We start from the raw sequence: 14,501 nt of genomic DNA on the forward strand, positions 1-14,501 counted from the left end.
GTCACCAATCACCAGATCCAGGCAATGGGGATGGGGCTGGAAACAGTTCTGCGCCTTTTCAAGAAATAGCAGTACCCGATCCCCACTGTAGTGACTCTGTGCCTAATACTTGAAGAAGAGAGCTTTTTCCAGCCTGTCATATGCAGTAGCTTCTGATGCTGAGATGCAGTTGGATCAGCTGATCGGTATGGGGTCTGTGTGTTGGGTCCGCACTGATTGAATTCTGGTGTCCTATCCCGTTTATAGGTCATCGATAAAAAAACAACAACCTGGGACCGGAAAGCCCTTTAACGGAGCCTATAATTTCATTAGTTAACATTATTACATGACAATTTACAGTGTATAAACCTAAAGACTTTGACATGAACTTCTCTCCCACACATCTGTAGGTCTCCAGATGTTCTATACGTCTAATGTAATGTCAGATCTTGCAGTACAGCTAAAGAATTAGAATTTGTCATTTTCGGGCATGAAGTATTTAGCTGGAGGACATGACTTCTGAATTCCATCAAAAAGTTTAACAATTGCCCTCAGGTCCGGTAAACTGTGCAAAGCAATTTCAGTCAACTAGGAAAGACATTATACCTGTCAGTCAGATTCTGTGTTCATGTGTTCCTTAACCTCAAAAGAATGCAAGCTTCTACATCCAGCAGATATCTAGAATACTAGCTTCAATGAGTGATAATGTTTTGGTTGGGAAATACAATATATCAGCAATTCAGGCCTCGGGGAATTCTAGTAAGGCCAGGAGCTTAGGATAAGATTGCATGGAAACTGGTGAGCTCTTCAGAAAAAGTCATTTATACGTCAACCTGGGGACTCCTTAAAGGATTTGCCTGGAACTACAATATTGATGGCCTATCCTTAGATTAGACCAGAGGTTCCCAAACTTTTTTTTCTCGTAGACCACTTTCAAAATTTTACTGGTTTTGGTGGTTTCCCTGCTGCTACATTTCTACCATATTCCCAAAACTCGTCAAAAAAATTGAAGATTAGATCTAACGATGACCCCCATTGAGTCTCCTGTGGACCCCTGGGGATCCACCTGGACCAGTTTGGAAATCACTGGATTACACCATCGATTTCAGATCACTGGGGGACACCTGCTTCCTTTGATCATGACATCCTAAAGGGGGAGACTGTCCTTGTTACCAGATTGTCTGCTCTGCCACTAGTGAACGTTGGGCTTCTCGGGTTCTGATTGTGACTGTTATGGCTTTAATGACCAAATATTTTTATTATTATTATTATTATTATTATTTTTATTGCCTTTCAGTAATGTGGTTTATTTTATTAGTTTTTAAATTTTGCAATGGAAAATATTATTTTTAATGTGGAGAAAGGGAATTTTTTTTTTCATTTTTAAAAATTAAAGTTTTATTTTTCATTTTTTTAAGTTCCTTTAGGATACTTCACCACCAGAAGATATAATCACTAGTATAATACACTGTAATGCATGTATACTGCTGTGTATTGTGTCTGAAATTAGATGATGTTCGGCAACCTTTTAAGCCCCATAGTATTATGCTCCAGCATTGTGTCCCATTACAAGTAGAATCTCGTTTAGAAATAATGATCACCAGAATATTTATTTGTAATAATTCTCCCCAGTGTGCCCCATTAATAATGTCCCCTATGTGTCCCAAATAGTAATAATGCTCCCTAGTGTGCCCCATTAATAATGTCCCCCAAATAGTAATAGTGCTCCCCAGTGTGCCCCATTAATAATGTCCCCTATGTGTCCCAAATAGTAATAGTGCTCCCCAGCATGCCCCCATTCATAATAGTGCTCGTTTAGCCTTAAATTGCACAAAATGGTAATAATGCACCACCAGTAGGCACTTGACTATTTTTCTTGCTTTTAATAATTTTTATCGATAAATTAGAACATTTGTAACAAAGAGTAGATCCTGTGGGCTTTAACAGACTTTAGAATAACCTATAATGTTGAAGATGATATAAGCGAGGCAGTAGGCTACACTCTACAGATGTGTATTTCCTATTAAGTAATAAGTAAAAATGAAATGGGACAGAACAGTAATGTGACAAAGGCACTATGTAAGCATATATTTATAAAGGAAAAAACAAGAGCAAACGTACCATACCTTAATCCAATAACATCCTATGGACCAAATAGGAAGAGTCATACCCTGACACTTCGCCTGGAGGAAAGTCTCTAATGTGGGCTAACTATTGGTTCCTACTCTCATTTTTTTATAAAAAATTTTTTGAAATTAATTCATAAAGATGTTGTATATTATTAATAGTATCTGTTTCCTCTCTTTGGTATTTATTCCAACCTACTAAGCTCTAAATCTCATTATGACAAAGATATTAACAATAGAGATGAGCGAACAGTGTTCTATCGAACACATGTTCGATCGGATATCAGGGTGTTCGCCATGTTCGAATCGAATCGAACACCGCATGGTAAAGTGCGCCAAAATTCGATTCCCCTCCGACCTTCCCTGGCGCCTTTTTTGCACCAATAACAGCGCAGGGGAGGTGGGACAGGAACTACGACACCGGGGGCATTGAAAAAAATTGGAAAAAGTCATTGGCTGCCGAAATCAGGTGACCTCCATTTTAGACGAATAGTGGATTTCAAATCCGGGTCATATGAGAATGTGAACTTTGTGACTATGAGACAGGGATAGCTGTACAGGCAGGGATAGCTAGGGATAACCTTTATTTAGGGGGGAATGTTATTAAAAATAACTTTTTGGGGCTCTATCGGGTGTGTAATTATGATTTTTGTGAGATAAACTTTTTCCCATAGGGATGCATTGGCCAGCGCTGATTGGCCGAATTCCGTACTCTGGCCAATCAGTGCTGGCCAATGCATTCTATTAGCTTGATGAAGCAGAGTGTGCACAAGGGTTCAAGCGCACCCTCGGCTCTGATGTAGGAGAGCCGAGGGTGCACTTGAACCCTTGTGCACCCTCGGCTCTGCTACATCAGAGCCGAGGGTGCGCTTGAACCCTTGTGCACACTCTGCTTCATCAAGCTAATAGAATGCATTGGCCAGCACTGATTGGCCAATGCATTCTATTAGCCCGATGAAGTAGAGCTGAATGTGTGTGCTAAGCACACACATTCAGCTCTACTTCATCGGGCTAATAGAATGCATTGGCCAGCGCTGATTGGCCAGAGTACGGAATTCGGCCAATCAGCGCTGGCTCTGCTGGAGGAGGCGGAGTCTAAGATCGCTCCACACCAGTCTCCATTCAGGTCCGACCTTAGACTCCGCCTCCTCCAGCAGAGCCAGCGCTGATTGGCCGAATTCCGTACTCTGGCCAATCAGCACTGGCTAGTGCATTGTATTGGCGTGATGAAGCAGTGCTGAATGTGTGTGCTTAGCACACACATTCAGCTCTACTTCATCGGGCTAATAGAATGCATTGGCCAATCAGCGCTGGCCAATGCATTCTATTAGCGTGAACTGAGTTTGCACAGGGGTTCTAGTGCACCCTCGGCTCTGCTACATCAGATTGCTACATCTGATGTAGCAGTGCCGAGTGTGCATCAGATGTGTAGTTGAGCAAAACTGACTCAGCACTGCTAAGTCTCTGCATTCGCATAGGAATGCATTGGCCAGCCTTCGGCCAATCAGCGCTGGCTCTGCCGGAGGAGGCGGAGTCTAAGGTCGGACCTGAATGGAGACTGGTGTGGAGCGATCTTAGACTCCGCCTCCTCCAGCAGAGCCAGCGCTGATTGGTCGAGTTCCGTACTCTGGCCAATCAGCACTGGCCAATGCATTTCTATGGGGAAAAGTTAGCTTGCGAAAATCGCAAACTGACAGGGATTTCCATGAAATAAAGTGACTTTTATGCCCCCAGACATGCTTCCCCTGCTGTCCCAGTGTCATTCCAGGGTGTTGGTATCATTTCCTGGGGTGTCATAGTGGACTTGGTGACCCTCCAGACACGAATTTGGGTTTCCCCCTTAACGAGTATATGTTCCCCATAGACTATAATGGGGTTCGAAACCCATTCGAACACTCGAACAGTGAGCGGCTGTTCGAATCGAATTTCGAACCTCGAACATTTTAGTGTTCGCTCATCTCTAATTAACAACTGACAGTTAACAGAACCCAATCTAAACATTCTCAAACTGGGGGAAGTCATGTTAGACCTGTACATGTATATCAGCTGGCTGAGCTTCTTTGTGCCATTCAGTCTCCCAGTATACAATGCTGAAATAGCCATCACACATACTGTAGACCATATAGCATGGGCAAGAGCCATCAATAGATGCTCTTTGTACAAAAACAGCAAATGATTGACAGGTGTTCAGTTTTAGGCTAAGCCCCCCACCCTACCCATATTGCTTCCAGCAGCAAAAGGGTCATTCACATGGAGCAAAATGGCACTTTATTTGATGAATGCGAACCTTCTGTGTAAAGTGCTGCAGGAGAAACCATAATGCGTTGCCGCCGCAGCTTTTCTTTCCACATCGCTTTTTGGATCCATTCACATGGAGGAAAATGGTGAGTAATTTGGTGTGAAATTTCAGCGTTGAAAAAAAAGCCTCCCATTGATTTCAATAGGTTCTGCTAGCTTATTTTTCCACTAGCAGAATTTTCAGCTAGCAGAATCCATTGAAATCAATGGGAGGCTTTTTTTCAGCGCTGAAATTCCACACCAAATTCCTCACCATTTTCCTCCATCTGAATGGATCCAAAAAGCGATGTGGAAAGAAACGCGGCAGCAATGCATTATGGTTTCTCCTGCGGCGCTTTAGACAGAAAGTTCGCATAGGTTTCCTCTGCAGACTTTCTGATTCCATTATACCTATAGGGAAACCACTGGCGTTTCTTTATACTGTAGGTATAATTGGTCTGCTGTTGTTTCTAAAACCGCAATGGCGTGTCTATTTTTCCGCAATGTGTATGGGAATCCCATCCACTTTGCAGAGACTGTAAAACACTGCGTTTTTTTCTACAGCATTTATGCTTCATAGGGCCCCGGCCTAAAGGGGTTTTACAGGCTTTCTTTATATATTCTAAGGTTGAAGAATAGGCCACGAATGGCTAAGTCCTAGAAAACCCCTTTAATATAGCCATCTATATAAATAATGGGTGAGGATTTAAGCTGCTATATTAGTATAGTCTGACATATATGGTGGTACACACTTCATTCATTTTAACAGGGGTGTGGTATAGGGGTGCAGCAGTAACAGGAACTCAAAGTACAATTTGTCACATAAAAATATACCACTATTCTAAATGGCACAAGTTAGGTAGGGGCCCAATTACAGATTTTGCATATGGGCCCAGGAGTATCAGGGTATACAACATCTCTTTATGGTCATTACTTATAGCAGATGAATGTGTAATATAAAGCTCAATGGTGCCAGTGTTAACTCATAAGGTAGCAAAATGCAACCTCCTAGATTTCCAGCTTCTATTTTCAGATGGTATGTCCACATGTGCCTACATAATTGTAATTGTGATTCCTGACGTATCATCTCAGCAAAACTTCCTTAGCCATTTGTGATGTCACGGCATGTTACCTCTTTAAACTCCATGGGATACTACAGAGGTTGATTTTTTTTTCTCATATTATCGGAAAAATTCCTTCCTGACTCCAATATTGCAATCAGAATAAATCTTTGGTTAATGTCGCATGTGCTCGCTGAGGCCCGTGTTTGGGCACATGATGCCGGAGTACTTGACATCAGCCAGAGGCTGAGAGAGGCTAAAAGAAGATGTGGGGGGATACCGCTACGTGCTGCAAAGAGAGCTGCCCAGGAGAGGTGAGTCAAGGTGCATATACTGTTTGTTATTATTACTCACCTTCCCAGGTCCTCCACTTATTATATTCTGGGGTCTCAGCGTTTTGGGGATGATCAACCTCACAAGTTTTGGGTTCAGGTCAAACGTGAAAATTTTGAAAAATGTGGTTCTAATATGGTTTGATTTGAATTGGTTTGCTCATCCCTCCCTATATTATAGTTCAGAGTCCCTAATACAAAATTTGCATTAGGCAAAAGGGCTTCAAGTTACAGGTTTGAAAGAAAGTGGATTTTAAGGATGTCCATGGGACTGCCTTAGTTCCATATTTCAACTGATGTTTCCAATGAAAACACACACAGACAGAAGAGAGTCAATGCAAGGTTTCTTTCCCCAAAAAGAACACTATTTCTGTATCTGAATGGGCACCCTCTTCCTCTGCCATTGCTATGGTTGTAGATACATCTTTGGTTCTCGGTGTCCTCACTATTGAAAGACATTTTACACTTTTATATAGTGCTCTGTATAATTTGCATCGTTCATATGTAGAATTATTGGGAGGCTCAGGAATTTAGGACAACCTGAACCTTGTACAGTTTTATATTGGCGTGTCTATTTGAAGAGCCATTCCTTGTCAGATGCTGTTACAGTAGGTTACATGGGATCCTTGTTTTTCTCCAATTTGTTGCATATTTGACACTCTCTGAAAAGTATATGTTGAACAGAGGTGCAGGTGGTATCATGAGAACAATTCATCAACTGAGAGCTTCAGGAGGGGTCAGCAGAAGGATAAATGCCTCAAGGAGGTGCTAGAATTCAATGTGACTTGTATGATAATGCCTTTAGTTGTAAGCCATGATGAACAGCTGACAAGTCAAATAAATATACAGGCTGTGAAAAAATATTTGCCAGATGTCGCCTATTATTGTAAATGTGTCATACTGAACAATTCTTGAGCTTTAAACGAAATGTATCATTAGAAAAGGGAACCTGAAGAATCACAGAACAGTCTTTAATGGAAGTCTACCCTGCCCCAAGAATATTCAACAGTCTCCATAGCGTTACAGGGTACATTATGGTTATAAGCAATGTACCTCTGTTATATCTGATAGATTTGGAAAAAAACAATTTTGAAGTGATTATCGATTGAGCAGTTGGTGCACTGGGGGTCGGCCTTCAGTTCCTTGGAGCACTGCTCTTGCCACTCAGACCTGTACCATCTACTGTGTGCTCCACCCCATTCACTGGGGGTTGATCCTTCCCATCACCCATCCTACCTAAGCATCAAGGGCAGTGCTCCCAGGAATGAAGGACCGCCCCCAATGCACTGACTGCTTCATTTGCTTAAGACTTCATACTTGATCTTCTTCTTCACATCTTCACAAGTGACATACACTATGTGATCAAAAGTATCCAGACACCTGGCTGAAAATGACTTACAAGTTTGTGGCGCCCTCCATCGGTAATGAAGGGGGCTTGCACCCCTTGTTGTTTTGCGTGGCACTATCACAGCACAGGCCTACATTGATGTTTTAAACACCTTCTTGCTTCCCACTGTTGAAGAGCAATTCGGGGATGGTGATTGCATCTTTCAACACGATTGAGCACCTGTTCATACTGCACGGCCTGTGGCGGAGTGGTTACACGACAATAACATCTCTGTAATGGACTGGCCTGCACAGAGTCCGGACTTGAATCCTATAGAATACCTTTGGGATGTTTTGGAACGCCTCACCAACCTACATCGATACTAGAGATGAGCGAACACTAAAATGTTCGAGGTTCGAAATTCGATTCGAACAGCCGCTCAATGTTCGTGTGTTCGAACGGGTTTCGAACCCCATTATAGTCTATGGGGAACAGATACTCGTTAAGGGGGAAACCCAAATCCGTGTCTGGAGGGTCACCAAGTCCACTATGACACCCCAGGAAATGATGCCAACACCTCTGGAATGACACTGGGACAGCAGGGGAAGCATGTCTGGGGGCATCTAACACACCAAAGACCCTCTATTACCCCAACATCACAGCCTAACAACTACACACTTTACACACTCAATACCACCTCTCTGACAGTAGGAAAACACCTTGAAACATGTGTATTTGGCACTTGCAGTGAGGAGAGCTTGTCACCAGCAGTGAATTTGGCCCTTGTAGTAAGTTGAGGTTGGCACCAACATTTGTTTTGAAAATCAGGGTGGATTGAGCCTCTAACCAGCAGAGTTTGGGCAAATTCATGGTGGAGGGAGCCTCTAAACACCCCAGTTTGGGCAAATTCATGGTGGAGGGAGCCTCTAAAAACCCCAGTTTGGACCAATTCATGGTGGAGGGAGCCTCTAACCAGCCCAGTTTGGGCAAATTCATGGTGGAGGGAGCCTCTAAAAAACCCAGTTTGGACCAATTCATGGTGGAGGGAGCCTCTAACCAGCCCAGTTTGGGCAAATTCATGGTGGAGGGAGCCTCTAACCAGCCCAGTTTGGACCAATTAATGGTGGAGGGAGCCTCTAACCAGCCCAGTTTGGACCAATTAATGGTGGAGGGAGCCTCTAACCAGCCCAGTTTGAACCAATTCATGGTGGAGGGAGCCTCTAAACAGCCCAGTTTGGGCAAATTCATGGTGGAGGGAGCCTCTAAAAAACCCAGTTTGGACCAATTCATGGTGGAGGGAGCCTCTAACCAGCCCAGTTTGGACCAATTAATGGTGGAGGGAGCCTCTAACCAGCCCAGTTTGGACCAATTCATGGTGGAGGGAGCCTCTAAACAGCCAAGTTTTGGGAAATTCATGGTGGAGGGAGCCTCTAACCAGCCCAGTTTGGACCAATTCATGGTGGAGGGAGCCTCTAAACAGCCAAGTTTTGGGAAATTCATGGTGGAGGGAGATTCTAACCAGCCCAGTTTGGACCAATTCATGGTGGAGGGAGCCTCTAAAAAACCCAGTTTGGACCAATTCATGGTGGAGGGAGCCTCTAAACAGCCCAGTTTGGGCAAATTCATGGTGGAGGGAGCCTCTAACCAGCCCAGTGTGGACCAATTAATGGTGGAGGGAGCCTCTAAACAGCCCAGTTTGGGCAAATTCATGGTGGAGGGAGCCTCTAACCAGCCCAGTTTGGACCAATTCATGGTGGAGGGAGCCTCTAACCAGCCCAGTTTGGGCAAATTCATGGTGGAGGGAGCCTCTAAAAAACCCAGTTTGGACCAATTCATGGTGGAGGGAGCCTCTAACCAGCCCAGTTTGGGCAAATTCATGGTGGAGGGAGCCTCTAACCAGCCCAGTTTGGACCAATTAATGGTGGAGGGAGCCTCTAACCAGCCCAGTTTGGACCAATTCATGGTGGAGGGAGCCTCTAACCAGCCCAGTTTGGACCAATTAATGGTGGAGGGAGCCTCTAAACAGCCAAGTTTTGGGAAATTCATGGTGGAGGGAGCCTCTAACCAGCCCAGTTTGGACCAATTCATGGTGGAGGGAGCCTCTAAACAGCCCAGTTTGGGCAAATTCATGGTGGAGGGAGCCTCTAAAAAACCCAGTTTGGACCAATTCATGGTGGAGGGAGCCTCTAATTAGCCCAGTTTGGACCAATTAATTGTGGAGGGAGCCTCTAACCAGCCCAGTTTGGACCAATTAATGGTGGAGGGAGCCTCTAAACAGCCCAGTTTGGGCAAATTCATGGTGGAGGGAGCCTCTAACCAGCCCAGTTTGGACCAATTAATGGTGGAGGGAGCCTCTAACCAGCCCAGTTTGGACCAATTAATGGTGGAGGGAGCCTCTAACCACCCCAGTTTGGACCAATTCATGGTGGAGGGAGCCTCTAACCAGCCCAGTTTGGACCAATTCATGGTGGAGGGAGCCTCTAAAAAACCCAGTTTGGACCAATTCATGGTGGAGGGAGCCTCTAAACAGCCCAGTTTGGGCAAATTCATGGTGGAGGGAGCCTCTAAAAAACCCAGTTTGGACCAATTCATGGTGGAGGGAGCCTCTAACCAGCCCAGTTTGGACCAATTAATGGTGGAGGGAGCCTCTAAACAGCCAAGTTTGGACCAATTCATGGTGGAGGGAGCCTCTAAAAACCCCAGTTTGGACCAATTCATGGTGGAGGGAGCCTCTAACCAGCCCAGTTTGGACCAATTAATGGTGGAGGGAGCCTCTAACCAGCCCAGTTTGGACCAATTAATGGTGGAGGGAGCCTCTAACCACCCCAGTTTGGACCAATTCATGGTGGAGGGAGCCTCTAAACAGCCAAGTTTGGACCAATTCATGGTGAAGGGAGCCTCTAAAAACCCGTTTGGACCAATTCATGGTGGAGGGAGCCTCTAACCAGCCCAGTTTGGGCAAATTCATGGTGGAGGGAGCCTCTAAACAGCCCAGTTTGGGCAAATTCATGGTGGAGGGAGCCTCTAACCAGCCCAGTTTGGACCAATTAATGGTGGAGGGAGCCTCTAACCAGCCCAGTTTGGACCAATTAATGGTGGAGGGAGCCTCTAACCACCCCAGTTTGGACCAATTCATGGTGGAGGGAGCCTCTAAACAGCCAAGTTTGGACCAATTCATGGTGGAGGGAGCCTCTAAAAACCCCAGTTTGGACCAATTCATGGTGGAGGGAGCCTCTAACCAGCCCAGTTTGGACCAATTAATGGTGGAGGGAGCCTCTAAACAGCCAAGTTTTGGGAAATTCATGGTGGAGGGAGCCTCTAACCAGCCCAGTTTGGACCAATTCATGGTGGAGGGAGCCTCTAAAAAACCCAGTTTGGACCAATTCATGGTGGAGGGAGCCTCTAACCAGCCCAGTTTGGACCAATTCATGGTGGAGGGAGCCTCTAAACAGCCCAGTTTGGGCAAATTCATGGTGGAGGGAGCCTCTAAAAAACCCAGTTTGGACCAATTCATGGTGGAGGGAGCCTCTAATTAGCCCAGTTTGGACCAATTTATGGTGGAGGGAGCCTCTAACCACCCCAGTTTGGACCAATTCATGGTGGAGGGAGCCTCTAAACAGCCAAGTTTGGACCAATTCATGGTGAAGGGAGCCTCTAAAAACCCGTTTGGACCAATTCATGGTGGAGGGAGCCTCTAACCAGCCCAGTTTGGGCAAATTCATGGTGGAGGGAGCCTCTAAACAGCCCAGTTTGGGCAAATTCATGGTGGAGGGAGCCTCTAACCAGCCCAGTTTGGACCAATTAATGGTGGAGGGAGCCTCTAACCAGCCCAGTTTGGACCAATTAATGGTGGAGGGAGCCTCTAACCACCCCAGTTTGGACCAATTCATGGTGGAGGGAGCCTCTAAACAGCCAAGTTTGGACCAATTCATGGTGGAGGGAGCCTCTAAAAACCCCAGTTTGGACCAATTCATGGTGGAGGGAGCCTCTAACCAGCCCAGTTTGGACCAATTAATGGTGGAGGGAGCCTCTAAACAGCCAAGTTTTGGGAAATTCATGGTGGAGGGAGCCTCTAACCAGCCCAGTTTGGACCAATTCATGGTGGAGGGAGCCTCTAAACAGCCCAGTTTGGGCAAATTCATGGTGGAGGGAGCCTCTAAAAAACCCAGTTTGGACCAATTCATGGTGGAGGGAGCCTCTAATTAGCCCAGTTTGGACCAATTAATTGTGGAGGGAGCCTCTAACCAGCCCAGTTTGGACCAATTAATGGTGGAGGGAGCCTCTAAACAGCCCAGTTTGGGCAAATTCATGGTGGAGGGAGCCTCTAACCAGCCCAGTTTGGACCAATTAATGGTGGAGGGAGCCTCTAACCAGCCCAGTTTGGACCAATTAATGGTGGAGGGAGCCTCTAACCACCCCAGTTTGGACCAATTCATGGTGGAGGGAGCCTCTAACCAGCCCAGTTTGGACCAATTCATGGTGGAGGGAGCCTCTAACCAGCCCAGTTTGGACCAATTAATGGTGGAGGGAGCCTCTAACCACCCCAGTTTGGACCAATTCATGGTGGAGGGAGCCTCTAAAAAACCCAGTTTGGACCAATTCATGGTGGAGGGAGCCTCTAAACAGCCCAGTTTGGGCAAAATCATGGTGGAGGGAGCCTCTAAACAGCCCAGTTTGGGCAAATTCATGGTGGAGGGAGCCTCTAACCAGCCCAGTTTGGACCAATTAATGGTGGAGGGAGCCTCTAACCAGCCCAGTTTGGACCAATTCATGGTGGAGGGAGCCTCTAAACAGCCCAGTTTGGGCAAATTCATGGTGGAGGGAGCCTCTAAAAAACCCAGTTTGGACCAATTCATGGTGGAGGGAGCCTCTAATTAGCCCAGTTTGGACCAATTAATGGTGGAGGGAGCCTCTAACCACCCCAGTTTGGACCAATTCATGGTGGAGGGAGCCTCTAAACAGCCAAGTTTGGACCAATTCATGGTGAAGGGAGCCTCTAAAAACCCGTTTGGACCAATTCATGGTGGAGGGAGCCTCTAACCAGCCCAGTTTGGGCAAATTCATGGTGGAGGGAGCCTCTAAACAGCCCAGTTTGGGCAAATTCATGGTGGAGGGAGCCTCTAACCAGCCCAGTTTGGACCAATTAATGGTGGAGGGAGCCTCTAACCAGCCCAGTTTGGACCAATTAATGGTGGAGGGAGCCTCTAACCACCCCAGTTTGGACCAATTCATGGTGGAGGGAGCCTCTAAACAGCCAAGTTTGGACCAATTCATGGTGGAGGGAGCCTCTAAAAACCCCAGTTTGGACCAATTCATGGTGGAGGGAGCCTCTAACCAGCCCAGTTTGGACCAATTAATGGTGGAGGGAGCCTCTAAACAGCCAAGTTTTGGGAAATTCATGGTGGAGGGAGCCTCTAACCAGCCCAGTTTGGACCAATTCATGGTGGAGGGAGCCTCTAAACAGCCCAGTTTGGGCAAATTCATGGTGGAGGGAGCCTCTAAAAAACCCAGTTTGGACCAATTCATGGTGGAGGGAGCCTCTAATTAGCCCAGTTTGGACCAATTAATTGTGGAGGGAGCCTCTAACCAGCCCAGTTTGGACCAATTAATGGTGGAGGGAGCCTCTAAACAGCCCAGTTTGGGCAAATTCATGGTGGAGGGAGCCTCTAACCAGCCCAGTTTGGACCAATTAATGGTGGAGGGAGCCTCTAACCAGCCCAGTTTGGACCAATTAATGGTGGAGGGAGCCTCTAACCACCCCAGTTTGGACCAATTCATGGTGGAGGGAGCCTCTAACCAGCCCAGTTTGGACCAATTCATGGTGGAGGGAGCCTCTAACCAGCCCAGTTTGGACCAATTAATGGTGGAGGGAGCCTCTAACCACCCCAGTTTGGACCAATTCATGGTGGAGGGAGCCTCTAAAAAACCCAGTTTGGACCAATTCATGGTGGAGGGAGCCTCTAAACAGCCCAGTTTGGGCAAATTCATGGTGGAGGGAGCCTCTAAACAGCCCAGTTTGGGCAAATTCATGGTGGAGGGAGCCTCTAACCAGCCCAGTTTGGACCAATTAATGGTGGAGGGAGCCTCTAACCAGCCCAGTTTGGACCAATTCATGGTGGAGGGAGCCTCTAAACAGCCCAGTTTGGGCAAATTCATGGTGGAAGGAGCCTCTAACCAGCAGAGTTGTGGGAAAGCAGGGTGGAGGGAGCCTCTAACCAGCAGAGTTGGTGGAAATCAGGGTGGAGGGAGCCTCTAACCAGCAGAGTTGGGGGAAATCATGTTGGAGGGAGCCTAGTATTAGCAGAATTGTGCAACGCTTATGGTGGATGAGTATGAGGATGCGGAGGAATTGGAGAGGTTGAGTACAGACATGGAGTTTCATGTTGGGGTGCTTTACACAGGTGGGCACAAAAATGAAGGCTCTATCCAGTGGTGGTTCATTTTTATCAAAGTGAGCCGGTCGGCACTCTCAGCTGACAGACGGGTGCGCTTGTCAGTGATGATGCCACCGGCTGCACTGAACACCCTCTCAGATAGGACGCTGGCGGCAGGACAGGACAGCACCTCCAAGGCATATAGGGCAAGTTCAAGCCACAGGTCCAACTTCGACACCCAATACGTGTAGGGCGCAGAGGGGTCGGAGAGGACAGGGCTGTGGTCGGAAAGGTATTCCCGCAACATGCGCCTATACTTCTCACGCCTGGTGACACTAGGACCCTCCGTGGCGGCACTTTGGCGAGGGGGTGCCATCAAGGTGTCCCAGACCTTAGACAGTGTGCCCCTCGTTTGTGTGGACCGGTGAGAACTTGGTTGCCTACTGGAGGAACTGCCCTCCCTGCCGCCACTGTCACATGCTGGAAACATCTCCATCATATTCTGCACCAATTGCCTGTGGCAAGCATTGATGCGATTGGCCCTCCCCTCTACCGGAATAAAAGACGAGATGTTGTTTTTATACCGGGGGTCAAGGATAGCAAAGATCCAGTACTGGTTGTCCTCCATGATTTTGACAATACGCTTGTCGGTTGTAAAGCACCCCAACATGAACTCAGCCATGTCTGCCACAGTGTTAGTTGGCATGACTCCTCTGGCCCCACCGGAAAGTTCAATCTCCATTTCCTCCTCATCCTCCATGTCTACCCATCCGCGCTGCAACAATGGGACGATTCGAAGTTGCCCGGAAGCCTCCTGTATCACCATCACATCATCGGACAACTCTTCTTCCTCCTCCTCCTCCTCCTCCTCCTCCTCCATTAAACGCAGTGAAGCGGACAGATGTGTGGACCTACTCTCCAGCTGTGACGGATCGGATGCTATCCCTAACTCCTCTGTGTGATCTGAGTTATCCCTGATGTCAATCAGGGATTCTCTCAGAACACACAAGAGCGGGATTGTAAGG

This window comes from Leptodactylus fuscus, chromosome 2 (assembly GCF_031893055.1).
Source record: "Leptodactylus fuscus isolate aLepFus1 chromosome 2, aLepFus1.hap2, whole genome shotgun sequence".
Taxonomy (NCBI): domain Eukaryota; kingdom Metazoa; phylum Chordata; class Amphibia; order Anura; family Leptodactylidae; genus Leptodactylus; species Leptodactylus fuscus.